Source organism: Physella acuta, unplaced genomic scaffold (assembly GCF_028476545.2).
Source record: "Physella acuta isolate Inbredline_101_S28 unplaced genomic scaffold, ASM2847654v3 ptg000719l, whole genome shotgun sequence".
Taxonomy (NCBI): Eukaryota; Metazoa; Mollusca; class Gastropoda; family Physidae; genus Physella; species Physella acuta.
In genome coordinates this window covers 87891-104812 of record NW_026732237.1, presented here as the reverse complement: position 1 = coordinate 104812, position 16922 = coordinate 87891, and the positions used below count along the sequence as shown (strand labels likewise).

Below are 16922 nucleotides of genomic sequence, written 5' to 3'. Positions count from 1 at the left end.
AACCGTGGACATAGTCCATTTCGAACAGATTTTTTAAATTTGAGATACATGTATTGTTTATAAAAAAAAAATTTTAATCTGGGGACTATACACCTTAATGTGTGGAGGGAGGGGGTGAAGGTACTTGGGAGGAGGTAGAAAATTGTCACTTGATTCCCTTCAAGTGGAAATAAATAAATACAAATGGTAGCTACATAAAACAGATAGTTACTAACGCTATCTGTTTTATTACTAAGTGGGAACAAAGGATGTTTTGAAATATTGTTTTCTAATGAGACTAACTCCAATCATCCTATTGTTTTTTTTTTATACACCAGCATCTACGTCCAAATGGGTCACCACACCTCATATCCTCCCCCAGCTAATGACCCACAACATCAGACGGCTCATCAACTGTGTTGGCCCGATACTTATCATGGCCCATCGCTGATGATGGCCCATCATACCCACTGAGTGAAACCACAACAGCTTGAACCTATCACACCTGAGACCACTTGAACCTATCACACCTGAGACCACTGTGTTGCTGATATTTACTACCTGAAACAACGTGAGCCTTCAGGATTATATATATTATTTTCTTATATTTTTAGATTTCCAGGTAGATGAGAGGGGGTAGGGGTGTCAGCTGTCTACAAGTCTCGATATTTTTTCATTTATATTTTATATTTCCAGTGATTAAGGGGAGTGGGGGAACTTGTGAACATCCCCCCCCCCTGACACAAAGTGTGGCCACCCCCCACCCCCAATCTGACACAACAATCCCCTCACACCCACACAGTATTTCACACGGCTCCACCTTTCTCCAGCACTACCACAATCCTCCCCCACCCCCCTTCCCCCACAACCCACACACATAAATCTTGAAAATATCGCAATTTTTAAATACAAAACCTCAAGCAGGGAGATTTAATGTAGCTATCTATATATCAACCATATCAAATTTACAACTAATTAACAGGAAAAAAAAAACATATTCAAGTAGATATCTTCTTAAAATTTAATAAAAATATCAAAAGCATTAAAATTTTAAACTTCATCCCAAGACAACAATGCTCGTACTTGTATTTCACTTCATTTCTTGTGGTCATATTTCTATTTGATTCGCTATTTATTTCTAATTTTCTATCCTCTTGCCTCTCCACGAGCCAATCGGTTTCCATAGCAACGGAGAATGCGTTTTTAATTGGCTTTTATTTTTCATTTCAATTTTCTTTTAGTTATAGGACCCAGGTGTGTTTCGCGAACGTTAATATTACAGGTAATTTTTTTTTTTTAAAGAGGGGAGATTACAAGAAATCTGATAGTAGGGGATATTACTCTTGGTTTTATCTTTCCTAGAGTTTTATTTTTTTTTAAATAATTAAAAATTAAGGTTTTTATTTATTGTAAAGTAGAATAGATTAACACTCTCTTTCTTAGGGTATCGGCTTGTTGTTTTAATTTAAAACTGTAATTACACTTTCTTCATCTTAGGTAATATAAGCAGGTTCATAAATGCATCAGCAGGTATGATGGGCAATATCTTGCATAACAGCTTGCGTTTGAAGCAACGATACTCGATTCATCTTCAAACATAAAGCTATAAATCCAAAAATATCGATACTAAATATATCACACAAGTATCGATACCTATTTTCCAAACATACAGTGATGTTTAAATTATTTTAAAATTAAACTAATTCCGATATCGATACTCGCTTTAAAATGTGGGTGAGATTGATGCTAGCCCACAAAGTAAGGTTGAAAAAGCCCAGGATTTCTTTTGTTCGTAGATCGAATTACCTCTTCTAACGAACGATAGAAGATATTTAGGCACTACCCGTAGTCTTTTACAAACATCAACGATATCCCTCTTTACCCGCACAAAATCATCAAACATAGCCCTAGCTAAACCGTCAAACAAACATCAACTATAGCTCTAACTGTAACCTCATACAAACATCAACAATAGCCCTCCCTAAAACGAACACAAACTTCAACTATAACTCTTCCTAAAGCCACCCTCCAAAACATCAAATATAGCCCTGGCTTTATCCTAACACAAACATAAACAATAACCCTACCTAAACCCTTCCAAAAGCCTCCCCCCTCACCCCAAACATCAAATATAACCTCACCTAAACAATCACACAAACATCAACTATAACCCTTCTTAAAGCCCCTCCAAAACATCAAATTTAACGCTGTCTTTACCCTTACACAAAAATCAACTATAATTCTTCTTAAACCTCACGAAAATATCAACTCTTGCCCTCCCTAAACCTAAACAAAAAATCAACTATAACCCTGTCTATACCCTCACACAAACATCAACTATAACCATTCCTAAACCTCACATCAATTATAACCCTTCTTAACGCCCCTCCAAAATATCAAATATAACCCTTCCTTTACCCTCACACAAAGATCAACTATATCCCTGCCAAAAACCTCATAGTATCACCAACTATAACCCTATCTAAACCTAACATCACCTCTACCCCCCCCCCCCCGCCTGTTTTAATGACCTTACAACAAACGTCCACTATCCATGTCAAGACCTAATTGAAACTCTAAAATATCAAATATAACCCTTCCTTTACCCTCACACAAACATCAACTATATCCCTGCCAAAAACCTTATAATATCACCAACTATAACCCTACATAAACCTAACATCAACTATAACCCTGTCAAAAATCTTATAATATCACCAACTATAACCCTTCATAATATCACCAACTATAACCCTACCTAACCCTAACATCAACTACAACCCTGTCCTCACCCTCAACTCTACCCCCGCCTGTTTTAATGACCCTCCAACAAACGTCCACTATCCATGTCAAGACCTAATTGAAACTGGCGTGACCTCTTCACGTGCACTACACGGACAACCACCGCCCACGTATCTGGATTGACATGCTGACCTTTTGACCCACACAAATTACCATCCTCGCTGACCCTAAAGTAGCCATACGCTTCCACGCACCGCCTCAAATCTGTCTACTGGCAAAGCCTTGTGTCAAGATCCATCCTTATATTTTTAGCTCTGGTTTTAAAACATTGACATGCGCGTATTTTGTTTAAATAATTACCCACTAGTCGAGCCTTCTAATTGAAGAGTCTAATTTGGTGCCATCATCTGTGGACTCCAATGTCCCGGGGTTCCCAGAAAGTGATGATCTGTTTGCCTGACACCCGACCCCCTCCCCTCCCTCCGATCCCCACACTATTGACACGTCTAGACTGACTAAACATTCTGGCCAATCAAATTCCCTGGCTGATATCGTTTTATCTCATTGGTCCACTCCGAAATAGATCAGATGTCAGGCGGGTATTTTGGGGAGATCATGGAAAGCCGGCATGTTTGGAGATCCTGGTTAGCCGGCATATTATTTTGGGGAGATCGTGGAAATCCGGCATATTTGGAGATCATGGGTAGCCGGCATGTTTGGAGATCATGGGTAGCCGGCATATTTTGCGATCATGGGTAGCCGGCATGTTGGTAGCCGGCATATTTGGAGATCATGGGAAGCCGGCATGTTGGTAGATCATGGATAGCCGGCATATTGGTAGCCGGCATATTTGGAGATCATGGGAAGCCGGCATGTTGGTAGATCATGGTTAGCCGCATATTTGTAGATCACGGGTACTTGTTGAAGGTCAACAAAAAGGATATCTTGGACAACAAAAATGATATCTTGGACAACAAAAATGATATCTTGGACAACAAAAATGATATCTAGGACAACAGAAATGATATCTTGGCCTAGATTTTTAAACATCTTTGCCATATATTAACATATTTTGACCAACATATAAAGGTTTTTAGCCTAAATATTTTCACATAATTGCCTTATATAAAGACATGTAAGCGTCTCCGCCAACATATCAAGATATCTTGCCCTGAATAATATCTAAACGTATTTTCTAACACATACACAGATATCTTGACCAACACATAAAGATAAATTAATCATCAGATAATGTGGCCAATCTATTTATAGATTTCTTCAAACGACCTGTGCCAACATACACCATCTAACACACTGACAAAAGCAATGCCTGATCCGCCCACCAATCATATCATTTCTAGCAACCACGTGACACGCTTGACTTAATAACAACGCCTAAATGGAGTTCACGTGTTTGGCGACTGGTAACCATGGAAACTGTGTTACTGTAAGCAAACACCGCAGAATGCTTTTAAAACAAAAAAATTTAAAATACCGAAAACTTTCAATGCATTATATTGTTTCAGGTGTTGAAGGTTTTTTAAGATATAAACACAGGTAAGACCACTTCATCCCCGCCTCCTCCGCACACACACACGCACGATGCATGCGCACACGCACACGCACACACACACACTAACACTAACACACACACGCATGCATGCGAACACACACACACACATAAACACACGCACGCATGCATGCGCGCACACACACACGCCCCCACACGCGCGCGCGCACCTGGGCAATGGAAGAAGTCATCAGGAAGCGGTTTTGACAATTTCCTGTCCGTCAGCTTCGATCGCGGACGTCCGAGAGATGACTGGTGACTAAACGATGGCCGGCCCGTGTGACGAGATGACAAGCTGACGAATGGCAAATTGAACGAACAGATCGCAGGGGCTAGTTAGGAATTTCTGGCACAATGCGCTTCGAGATTTTAAAGGCGAGCATCGTACAGGCTCTGGGTTTGAGGTTATAGCGAAACGGAGAAAAGGCGTCTTAAATAGTGATTATTAGAAAATGCATTTTGGGTTAGAGGTTATAACGCGATGGGAGAAAATTTCATTAAATAGCTACTAGTAGAATTCGTATAGAGATTCTAAAACGAGCGTTGTGCAGATTTTAAAGCGAGCATCGTACAGGCTCTAGGTTAGAGGCTATAGCAAAACCGGGAAAGACACCAAAAAAGGTGAATAGGGGAATTCGCACAGAGATTATAATAAAACGAGTAAACTACTACGCTGTGTTTGAGATTTTTTAAAAAAAACTAAGACAAATTTGTTTTAACAGGATTAGGCATTTTTTTCACATGTAAACGTTACTTGATAAATAGAAAATAGCCAAAATAATTGATCCTTTAAAAATGTCGACAGGATATCACAGGTGCGTACATCATCATCGACCTTTCCCAATCGTGTCAAAGACACACGGGGCAGATAAAGTAGAGTTCATCTGCTTCAGAGACCTCGGGATAGTGTGGTCAGCACTATGCCCAGCCGCCTGGTACGTACATAGGTGGGTTTTTATTTCTTAATTTCTACCTGTATTGTTATAAGGACCCGGTTAGGATTAAGGTCATATCCTGAGTCAGGTATAAACCCACAATCAGATGAAGGATCGGTACTATGATTTGGAGTTAGCTTAAGGCCTGCATTAGATTCTAAGTTTTAGGACCAGGGCTCAGGGTTTCAGATGCTATCACACAAAATACAAGGAGATGTCCCAAATCCTGAAAAAGAATGAGGTACCGATGAAGTAAAAATCAGACCTTGATTTAAACTTCATAGATAGTAAAAAGCACCCCATGCGGATCATCTCAACGACAGAATCGTTGAGCCTCTCTCCGACTGTGTCGCTGAGAATAAAACCCTTTGGTGGTTTCTCAGTCAACACTGTCGTTGAAAATAAAACAATAATTAAACATGCTCTCCACAATTAGGAAAGCATAAACTGTAGGTGTTTTGAAGCTAATATTCCAGCCATTTTGTTTTGACGAGAGCTAGTCCAGATCTAGACTAGTAGATCTACTTGATCAACGATTTACACTGATGTAAAACCTACGTAAATCAAATCTACAAGATCAGGATTTACATTTAGATCTAGAAATCTACATTATTGACTAGAGAGAAAAAGTTAAAAGTATGCCTAGTGCGTCGAAAGTAAATGATAGAATCTAGATCTAGAAAATCTAGTAATTTTTCAGTAGCACTAGCAGCTAGTGCTACTGAAAAATTACTAGTCTAGCTAGATCTAGTCTAGATTGACTAGATAGAAAGATAATTATTTCTGTGGCATAGCTGTCCTTTAGCATTTAGGATCTAGATCTAGAAGTCTAGATCTACTCAATTTTAAATCTCTTCTATTTCAAATTGTTTGTAGATCTATATCTACAAGATTAGGCTTAGGTCTAAAAATATACTAAAGTTAAAGCTACACAAGTACACATCATTCCTAAACTTAATGCCATTAATGGCTAAAATTCACTGAGCATTGTTGCACTTAAGACTTAAACGTAAGGCCTAAATAAATACTAAATAAAATTATTACGTTAGCTTAATTTTCTTGACAGCTTTTCTCTTCTTTTTTGCCATGCTTAATTTAAGTCACTTTCATGTGCTGGTAGCTTAAAATAAAACATGTTTAGGAAGTTTATTTCTTTCTCCCTTTCATAATGCTGCAAATATGAGTAAGACGCTTATTATTATAATTAAATAGCTGCGATAAATAATCATTTGCATCTTTTTGGGGGTATTTCTTTTACATGAACTGTGAAATACGGTATCTCAAATTTTGCGCGTAACTCAAAGCGAAATATCACTCGCTCAACTGCTCGTATTTAAAAAATCTGGTATGTCGAGGTACTAGAATGTTGAGGTACCACAGGATCTACTATGTATTGAAAGAAAACATACATTAATTATAGAATAATAGGCAAATATAGTAATAAAGTAGGCCTTATAGCTTTAGATTTTATTCAGCCTACTAATAAATAATTAAATAGGCCTAAAGTAGTACTAGATATTAGTTAAATCACTAGTATTGTGTAGGGTTATTTTTATTAAAAAAACAGATCACATCTTATACATTAAGGCGGGCTCAATAAAATAAAAATAATTTATTTAGGACCTAGGCCTATCTTTTGGAGATCTAAAATTCTAAATGAAAAATAAATTATTAATTAGACCAACAATAGGCATAGTATGCTAAATCTATTTTAGTATTTAAATTTAAGGCTCGGCCATCTACTAAAAATTTTTATAAATGTCATAAAATGGCCTACTTAATTATAATTACTGATTACTATTAGGCCTAAGTTTAAACTAGAGATAGCCTATTTTATTAGTAGAAAAAGTATTAGTCATAGTTAAGATGGTATAGCCTTATGTAAATTAATGTAATCAGTGTTAGATATTATGATATCGATCAAGCAATTATTATATAATATCGGAAAGGGGCCTAGCACTCTCTTAGTCATTAGTCTATTAGGTCTTACAAGTAGTTTAGCCTATTTATATATTATAGGGCCTATAGGCTGTTATTTAAATTAGGCCAAAGGCTTATTAGGAAAAGGCTTAATAGGCTTTAGTTTTTAATTAGGCAACAAGGCAGAGGCTTAATGTTGCTTATAGATTTAATTTGAAATTATTATGATATACGCTACTCTGCGACTATCACTATAGACTGCTATAGAGTATATTATAGCCTAGGCCTATCTAAATAAAATAATTCAACTCACTTAGCTTACTATAATTTTTAAAAATGTTTAGTTAAGTATTCAGCTCTCTATGTCAGCTAAGGCCCATAATTGTAATTATCCTACTGTTAGATCTATTAATTATTTAATAATTAGTAGGCCTAATTATAGGAATTAGGTCTGATACATTAAGTCCTATACATTGGTCGTAGAGTAATACTATTGGGCTAGTAATTATATACAATATCTATACATTACTATACAAGCCTACTTATCGTTAATTTGGAAGTCTTTGCATTGACCTTAGTTTTCAGATGTAGCAGCCTAATTTTTATCAGATTATACCATAAAATCAAAAGTAGACTTGTAGATCTTTTTAAAACAAGGCATGAAATATTAATTTAAATAATATAAATTAAACAAATAGCCTAAATAACAACTACACAAAGTTAAAGTCATAATAACTTTTTATAAAGGTATCTTGAATTTCAACTGGAGGTAGTTTTGATAAATATTAGTATTCTGAACATTAAAATAGGTAGACTTAACATACATTTGTTCTGAAAACATATTTAGAAATTGGTTTTAAAAAATGAGGTTAGGATTGGGGTGATAACTAGTTGAGGATTAGATATGATATTCATTGTGTTTATCCATGTTGTAATTTCTCTTTTACAGGTTCATCCAAAAAAAAGGGAAGACCTGATTTTTACCAGTAATAAGACTACAGCATACTAAATGACACAAGATGTTCTTTCTCTATTACCTCTTACATTTGACATAAAAGTAGGAAAAGGTATGACAATTATTAATAAGCTGCTTTAAATTTTATAATTTGTTTTTTTATAACTTAATTGTACCATTTTTACTTCCAATAATGATAAATATAATTTAGTGTCATTTATATTTTAAAATATTTATATTATACTAGATATAATTTACTTCTATAATATTACTATCCAGGTTTAACAGTCTATGCCTACAACGTAGATCTCCAGGACTAAAAGTACACAAAATGGCAATCAGTATATCACAAGTGTAATAACACATGCATCTAATCTGCTTCAGTGGCGAGAACTGGGTGAATCCTCTCAAACATTAATCAGGTAAGTTATCACAAGTTTGCTTTGGTTTATTTTGAACATGTTGATTGAGATAGATTTTTATTTGTATAAATATTGTATTTAAAAAAATATTTTACCTAGTAAAACCAAGTCAGTGGTGATGATTGATACAATATCATTATGTATTTTTTTAAATATTTGTTTTGCAAAATATGCTGATTTGCAGGAAGGATATATATATATATATATATATATATATATATATATATATATATATATATATATATATATATATATATATATATATATATATATATATATATATATATATATATATATATATATATATATATATATATATATAACAGTATCATTTAGTGGTTTGTCTTACAAATTTGAATTATTTACTTAATCTGTCTTAACTGCTCAACAGGAACTAGGCATACCTAATGAGCGTCAAGCTGATACAGTAGATGTACAGAAGAGTTTATACACAAGGTAAATATTGATAAATTTTAAGTTTTCTTTTTTTAAGGATACATGTAGTGTTTTGGGAGAAAGGAATTAAATTATTTAAATTAGGCCTAATAGTTTATTTCTCTAGCTTATGTTTCACTTAAAATAACTTAAATTTTTCCCCCTTTATCACTAAAGCAAAATTTTATAGATATCTATGCCATGATTCATCTCATTCAATCACTTTTTTCTTGTTTTGTTTTGATGTATTAAACTAATTTAAACTAAAGATTTTTTTTTTTGCTAATTTTATTATTTCAGATGGATGATTAAGAAAATCATTTTGTTTTGTTTCAGGAAGTGAAAAGTGATGTAAAAGGCAACTAATACTTCCATCTACCATAGTTAAACAAGAATCTGCAAATGGTGATAATTGCAATAATCTTGATATATTAATGTTTGGCTTTATAATTATATGCAATTGTTTCATAAATAAATTATTTCTCAAAATTTGATGTTTTTGGTTTTCATACTTTGTACATAAGATGCAAGTGATTGAAAGCTGAAAAGGGTTGTATGTAGTTATAGTATTCCCAGCACAAGTTGACATTAAAACAGCTGAAGCCCTTTAAAAAAAAAAAAAAAAAAAAATCTAGGAATGCTGTTTCTATTAGCTGAGCATATATTTGGAAAAGAACTTAATTGTTTACCAGAGAATACTGTGACCCAGTTTCTACTCCAGGCAATAAGTGTCTATGGTTAATATTATTAAGTTAAAGAAAAGTATCAAACAAACACTATAATATTAATAAGCAAGACCTCCACACTAGAGAAGTATGGAATGAGTGTTGCATGGAATTCAAATCAACTTTGATGTTGCTAATTGCTACACTGGCCATAATTGGCCTACATTGATTTTTGCTGAGGTAGGCAACTGTTTTTGTTTAACTTTAGATGTCGACTAAATAAAGAAGAAAACTGACACGCCAATACCAAAATCAAGAACTTGTAAAGTTCGTGGTTGCTAAACCGAGAAGTCCTGAGTTCAATCTCCCGTGTAGATGAGGCTCTATAGTTGGGGATAGCAACCTATCTTGGGGATACAACACTTGTTCTTGGATTGACAAAAGATAAGAAAAGAAATCCAGAAAGAAAAGCAGCTGAACGAAGAAGAAAAAGGCTGGATATATTCGGTATCAACTGTACAATTTTAACAGACACACATTTCAAACTACACATGCATTTCAATGACAAAGTTCAGTGAAGCCATAATGTTGAGTTTGACTGAATGAAGAACGATATTGTTATTTCAAGCAAAGTTAAGGTTTATTGTCTTAAAGACATTGTCGTGGATTGATTTAGACTAAGACTTCCCTGTTAAATAAGCCGACAACGATGGCTCTTTTTATTTCTCGTCTTTGATGTTGCTTTCAAGAACTTGTATGAGATTAGATTACCTACATACATAAGGCTACACAGTTTGGAATCTTGGCTTTCTAATAGTGGACCTGGCTACATGACATTACCCCCACCCCGTCAATTACCCCCCCCCCCCGGAGGAGACCCCCCCTCCCGTATTTACCCCCCGGGGCAATTACCCCTTGTCAATAACCCCCCTGGAGAATCCCCCCCCCCCCCCCCGGCCTCAAGTTATGATCCTAACTCAAACTCTATACCTATGTATTTCCTTAATCCTAATCGATTAAAAAATGACCAAACCCTAAGCATTCACCTCAGCCTAAAACTTAACACATAACCAAAACCAACTCTAGACTTAGGTTTCAGCCTAACCTTGACCATAACACTAACCCTAATCCTAGCCTTAATCCTAACCCTGACCATAACACTAACTCTAATTCTGAATCTAACCCTAGCCCTAACCTTAGCCCTAACGCTAACCCTAACCTTAGCCCGAACGCTAACCCTAACTCTAGCCCTAACTCTAACCCTAGCCCTAACTCTAACGCTAACCATAACCCTAACCATAGCACAAACGCTAGCCCTAGCCCAAACTCTAACTCTAGCCCTAACCCTAGCCCTAACCCTAATCCTAACCCTAGCCGTAACCCTAACCATAATCTTAACCTTAGCCAGAACGCTAACCCTAACTCTAACCCTAGCCCTAACGCTAACCCAAACCCTAACCCTAGCCGTATCCCTAATCATTATCCTAACCCCAGCTGTACCTTAAGAGGTGTGTGCGTGGGGGGGGGATGTCCTCCTTGGCGGGGGGTAAATGACAGGGGGTAATTGCTTCAGGGGGGGAGAGAACTAATAATCTGTAAGTCCTACTATTCAATACATTTGGTTAACACAATGTCGTCACACATGTAAAACAAAATAAGCAGTGTTTTTATTATTTGTATCCTTAAAAAATGCAAAATAAATGCTACGCCATTAACTCAACCCTCTTTTTTCTCGTTACATATCGTCACATAAAGCCACCGCCCAAAATGATGGTGACGTCAATATACAATCATAAAGTGGTCACCCATTAACCACGACTCACTCTTCAGACGATTTTGCACCAAACCCCCCTTCTCTAATTGTAACAAATTTTCACAAAAAGCCAGATCTTCGCTCCCCCCCCCCCACCACTCTCTTTAAAAACACTACACCTCAACACATAACCCCCTCCGCCGTTCCCCTGAAACTGCATTTTTGCTTTCTCGTATATACGAAGTATAGAGAAAGTCTTGTAATCGTGCAAAAAAAAAAAAAAATCGAGATTTTTTACAAATCTCGACGTTTTACACCTCACTGATACGGAAAAACATAATTTTGCAATCTTGTCCGTATGTCTGTGTCTGTGTGTGTCTGTGTGTAAACACGATTACTTGAGTACCGTTACAGCTAGGTTGATGAAATTTCATATATAAGTATTTTATCAAAATCATAGATCCGTATAAACTTTTGAGTGATTTCCGATAACCGAAAGTGGTACTTTTTCTACTTTGAATTTTTCAAAAGCCTATAACTTGAGTACTATTGCAGATAGATAAATGAAATTTCACATGTAAGTAAAAGATCTAATTCTCTACCTTCTGTCAAATTTTGAGTAATTTCCGTTGACAGGAAGTACTAATTTACGCTATTTCCGATTTCTCAAAAAACGCACGTAAATTTATAAAGTACTAATAATGTTGCACACTATTATGCACATCTTTATTTGACGTTCACTTGGTGTGCAATTCTTTTTTCTACGAGGTTTTATTCTATTTTAAAAAGTTTAAGTATTTAAAATGGATTAAAAATCATGTCTATATCCCGAGTTGCCATTCCCCGTAGTGTTATATTAGAATATTCGAGAAAGTTTAGGGGAGATCACTCCCGGTTTATTATAATATGTACTGACCTCGATAAACATTGAGTTAATAAATGAATTAATACCAAAAGCAATCTTTTAAAGCCCGAAATAACGGATGAAAGCAAAAATGTGTCGTCACACTTTCCGATCATCCCTTCCCATAAATGAAAAAAAAGCCTGAACATACTAAAGGAGAGTATGGATGTTGATGGAGGATCCCAACGTTAAAAATTAAAGCAGCGCAAAATTTCAGGAATCCATGTTACATATTATTATTTTCCGTAGGTATAACAAAGGTATTTACATTGTGTTTTATATTTTACGAGCCGCTATCATACGCCGCTATTTTGTTGTTTCATTTTCTACTTTTCAGTAATTCATAATTTGTGAATTTGACAGTAACAATGCTGCCACTGAAAATATTTGCTTTAAAACACTATCAGTAGCTCGTTAAGGACGATAACCCCCCTCCCCACCCTCCTTTCCCAAAAATCCTACCCCCCCTCCTCGTGAAAGCAGCCCCCTCTGAGTTACCTCCACTAAGTTTAAAATCGTTTCAAACTAAATTATCTGCCCCTAATAGCTGTCACTAAACCCGGCTCTACGATTGTAAACATTTAGCTTGAACCACAGCTCACCAGACCATGTAGGGATGGGGGTGGTAGGGATAGAGAGAAAGAGAGGGGGCTGCTAGGGGCGCTTACAGCTTGGTGTTTTCTATGGTATCCATGAAGAGAATTATTTATATAGAAGAAATATATATTAAACCAGCGTACCCGTCCCGCGCGTTGCTGCGGTCTCAGAAGACAGACTGACGCAATATTTTAAGAGGATTCCATAATTACATTAGCAATCACGTATTTTTTTACGCTTGACATTGATTTCTAAATCTAAACAATTTAAATGTAATCAAAGCCGGTGTTATATTGCTTTCATCATAGTTGTTGAGGCGCAAATTCTACCGCACACAGTAGCCCATTGTATCCATAATGTATCGCACTCTTTAAAACGAACGTAGGCGCAATAGTGTTTATGAGGGACCCACACAGGGGCGCTAGACCACACGCCAGTGGTGCAGTAGACAAAAAATTTCCCTACTGTAGGGCGCTCTTTTAAAACTCATAGTGTTCCTCCCGAAGCCAGTGGCGCATCGGGTCAAACGAATTGTCATCGAATGTCGTGTGCCACAGGGTCAATATTGTAGAGTGCTCTTTAACACAACCTTAGGATATCTCAGGGCGCCAAATCGCTTCCTGCCGGGGAGCCGGCAGACGCGCCTGATTCCATATAATCAAAAATTATTGTTGCCCATCGTGTCTTTAGTGTATAAATTTAAAAAAAAAAACGAACGTAGGCGTCATAGTGTTCACATGGTAGCACGGGGCGCTTCGGGTTACGTAATATCCGGGGCGCCGGCGGCTGCGCCTGTTGTTGCTTTTTTATCTTAGCCCCCATGCAGTTTTAATATCGCCGCCCTGGATTTTCAGGCGCCAAGCCGTTTATTAACAAAAATCGCACCCTCCAGGGAAACGCCCATAATAAATTTTAATTTTTGTTTTCGAAGAAACCTTCTCGTGAGTTTTTTCATTAACTCTCGAAAGTTTAACGGCACTCAGATAAACGATGTCAAACAGCATCCGTTTTGTTTTTTACAAACTGAGTAGAGAAAAATTGCACCCTCCAGAAGCACCGCCCTGTTAAAATAAAAAAAAAAAACCTCCCCTGAAGTTTTATGGCGAGCGGATGAACGGGATTAAACCGCAATCTACTTTTACGTATATATACCCTATATAGGGATCTATATATAGAATCGATTCGCGCCCTGCTGGGGCACCGTGCTTGTGAAATATATCCAGTGGTATTCTTAACTTAAGTTGCATGGCCATAGGATGAAAGGTGTAGTGCTGCATAGAGGACATAAACAAACCCACAAACAAACAAGCAAAACTTCATTATATATATATACATAGAGAGAAATATAAATAATTCTACATATGCATATATATATATATATATATATATATATATATATATATATATATATATATATATATATATATATATATATTTATAGCTACATTTGGTGACTTCCCATTTTCCCCAATGGCGTCAAATTTTGCACATAATCCACCTATTAATTCATGTGAAAAAAAGCATCGTTTTCATCGTAAATTATTAGATTTTGGTATCAGCCTCTCTCAGGTCGTCGCTTAGCAAATCTGTTATCCAAAAATTCAACAAGCATGTATTCACCTGTACATTTTGCAGTTTGTGTCATCTCCCCTCACCCCCCCCCCCCCTGAATGATAGTTTTTAAACGTGCACAGTTAATTGTATATTTTTTTATCTGCAGTCAGTTATTAGTACAGTTAACTCTCATTAGTCATTTATTGAACTGGCAAAATGCTGACTTCTTCTATATATTTTGCTATTTTTCGCCATGGTGTCACCCCCGAAATTTTGCCACCTTGCGCAGTCCTCAGCACCGCCCCCCCCCCCCAACCTTGTGACGCCTCTGGTTAGGGGTACTACTTGAGTACAGTAAATATGTATATGTATATATATATATATATATATATATATATATATATATATATATATATATATATATATATATATATATATATATATATATATATATATATATATATATATATATATATATATATATATATCGGGGGGGGGGGGTATAGCCCCTTGGCACACCTTGTACCTACGCCACTACATAATCATGTTCTTAAGATTATATAGCACATTCTATGTATAAATTCGATAAAAATAGCTATTACGTATTCTGCAATTTTATATTTGTAATAACATATTGTAAACGAAATGAGTCTTAAATTCGATTAAAAAATGGGCCTTTATATTATGTATTTTTTCTATTTTGCAATCATATCATGTATTACTTGTTGTATAGCCTAGATTCTATAATAATATACTAATATATTCTATATTACATAATCCTATATTATATCGTTTAGTAATCTCTACCCTAATGTTTTCTATACCGAATAATCAATATTCTGTAATTCTAAATTGTGTATAAATTAATCATACAATCTCTAAAATTAATCATAACTATGATCACAATTAAATTCAGCAATCCACTGTATTAATTTATATTGCTAAAAATAATTTAATTTTCAATTTTAAAGACAGAAGATACATTTTTTATAATATTAATTATTATTAGCTCTGTAAAATGAATGGTTGTTTAATTTTTCTTATATTAAATATTTTAAGCGATTAATTAATCGAAATGGTTTTATTCCGTTAGCTAGTTTTTACAGTTTATAACTATAATTAGAGTCTCAACGACAGAATCAAATGAGAAAAAATCTATAGCGTTATTATATACCGACACTGTTGATAAGCCACTCAACGACAGTCTCGTTGAGAATAGTGTAGGATCGGCTGTAAAAAGACCTTTTCATTTACATTATAGCTGCGGTGGGGGTAAAGAACAGAGGATAGAGTAGTAACCATGGCAACGAGATAAACCAGATTAGTTTCAAGCTTAGAGGCTACAAAAGAAAGTAAATCGTCACGCGCTTTGGGGTCAAGAGTATAAACACCGTACGGGGAACGCGAGCCGGACGGATAAAACAGAAATCATAAACACATCGGGTTCGCGAGTATTTGTTTTGAAAACAGCTAAGTGATGACGTGTATGTGAGGATGGGGGGGGGGGGGTGGGGCTCAAGAAATGTGGGGCGAAAGGGGTTGGGACGTGAAAGACATGAAGGTATAGGAGGTGGAACAGTGAATACAGGTAGTAAAATCAATACCGTGAGCAATAGCCGAGCAGTTTGTAGCGGGGAATATAATCTGTCTTAAACATCTCATTCAATATTCATCCCCCTCATATGAATTACTGTTATTCTTGGTGAGCAGGTAGGAGAGGAGGGAGAGGGGGGGGGGGGTGTATGTGTCTGAGACGGAAATAGATGTATGGGTAGCCAAGGTGAGGTTGTTGAGGTGGTAGTTGATGAGGGTGGGAGGTGGTAGTTGGGGAGGGTGGGAGGTGGTAATAGGGGAGGGTGGGTGGTGGTAATAGGGGAGGGTGGGAGGGTGGGAGGTGGTAGTTGATGAGGGTGGGTGGTGGTAGTTGATGAGGGTGGGTGGTGGTAGTTGGGGAGGGTGGGAGGTGGTAGTTGGGGAGGGTGGGAGGTGGTAGTTGGGGAGGGTGGGAGGTGGTAGTTGGGGAGGGTGGGAGGTGGTAGTTGGGGAGGGTGGGAGGTGGTAGTTGGGGAGGGTGGGAGGTGGTAGTTGGGGAGGGTGGGAGGTGGTATTTGGGGAGTTGATGAGGGTGGGAGGTGGTAGTTGGGGAGGGTGGGAGGTGGTAGTTGGGGAGGGTGGGAGGTGGTATTTGGGGAGTTGATGAGGGTGGGAGGTGGTAGTTGGGGAGGGTGGGAGGTGGTAGTTGGGGAGGGTGGGAGGTGGTAGTTGGGGAGGGTGGGAGGTGGTAGTTGGGGAGGGTGGGAGGTGGAAGTTGGGGAGGGTGGGAGGTGGTAGTTGGGGAGGGTGGGAGGTGGTAGTTGGGGAGGGTGGGAGGTGGTAGTTGGGGAGGGTGGGAGGTGGTAGTTGGGGAGGGTGGGAGGTGGTAGTTGGGGAGGGTGGGAGGTGGTAGTTGGGGAGGGTGGGTTGTGGTAGTTGGGGAGGGTGGGAGGTGGTA

At 37.1% G+C, this 16922-nt stretch overlaps 1 protein-coding gene and 1 long non-coding RNA gene across 4 annotated transcripts in view; one reads left to right on the top strand and one right to left on the bottom strand.

Moving 5' to 3' along the window:
- The window catches only part of LOC131949908 (uncharacterized), a 211156-nt gene that overhangs the window by 147073 nt on the left and 47161 nt on the right, over positions 1–16922 (bottom strand). The window lies entirely within an intron of this gene.
- On the top strand, positions 5530–9449 carry LOC131949909 (uncharacterized). 3 transcript variants are annotated; one of them, XR_009388254.1, is made up of 5 exons: positions 5530–5862; positions 8096–8213; positions 8381–8523; positions 8915–8979; positions 9295–9449. It is a non-coding gene; the product is annotated as an uncharacterized LOC131949909 (long non-coding RNA). The 3 variants fall into 3 exon arrangements; XR_009388255.1 differs by having other exon boundaries at positions 5531–5675; XR_009388253.1 differs by lacking the exon at positions 5530–5862 and having other exon boundaries at positions 7677–8213.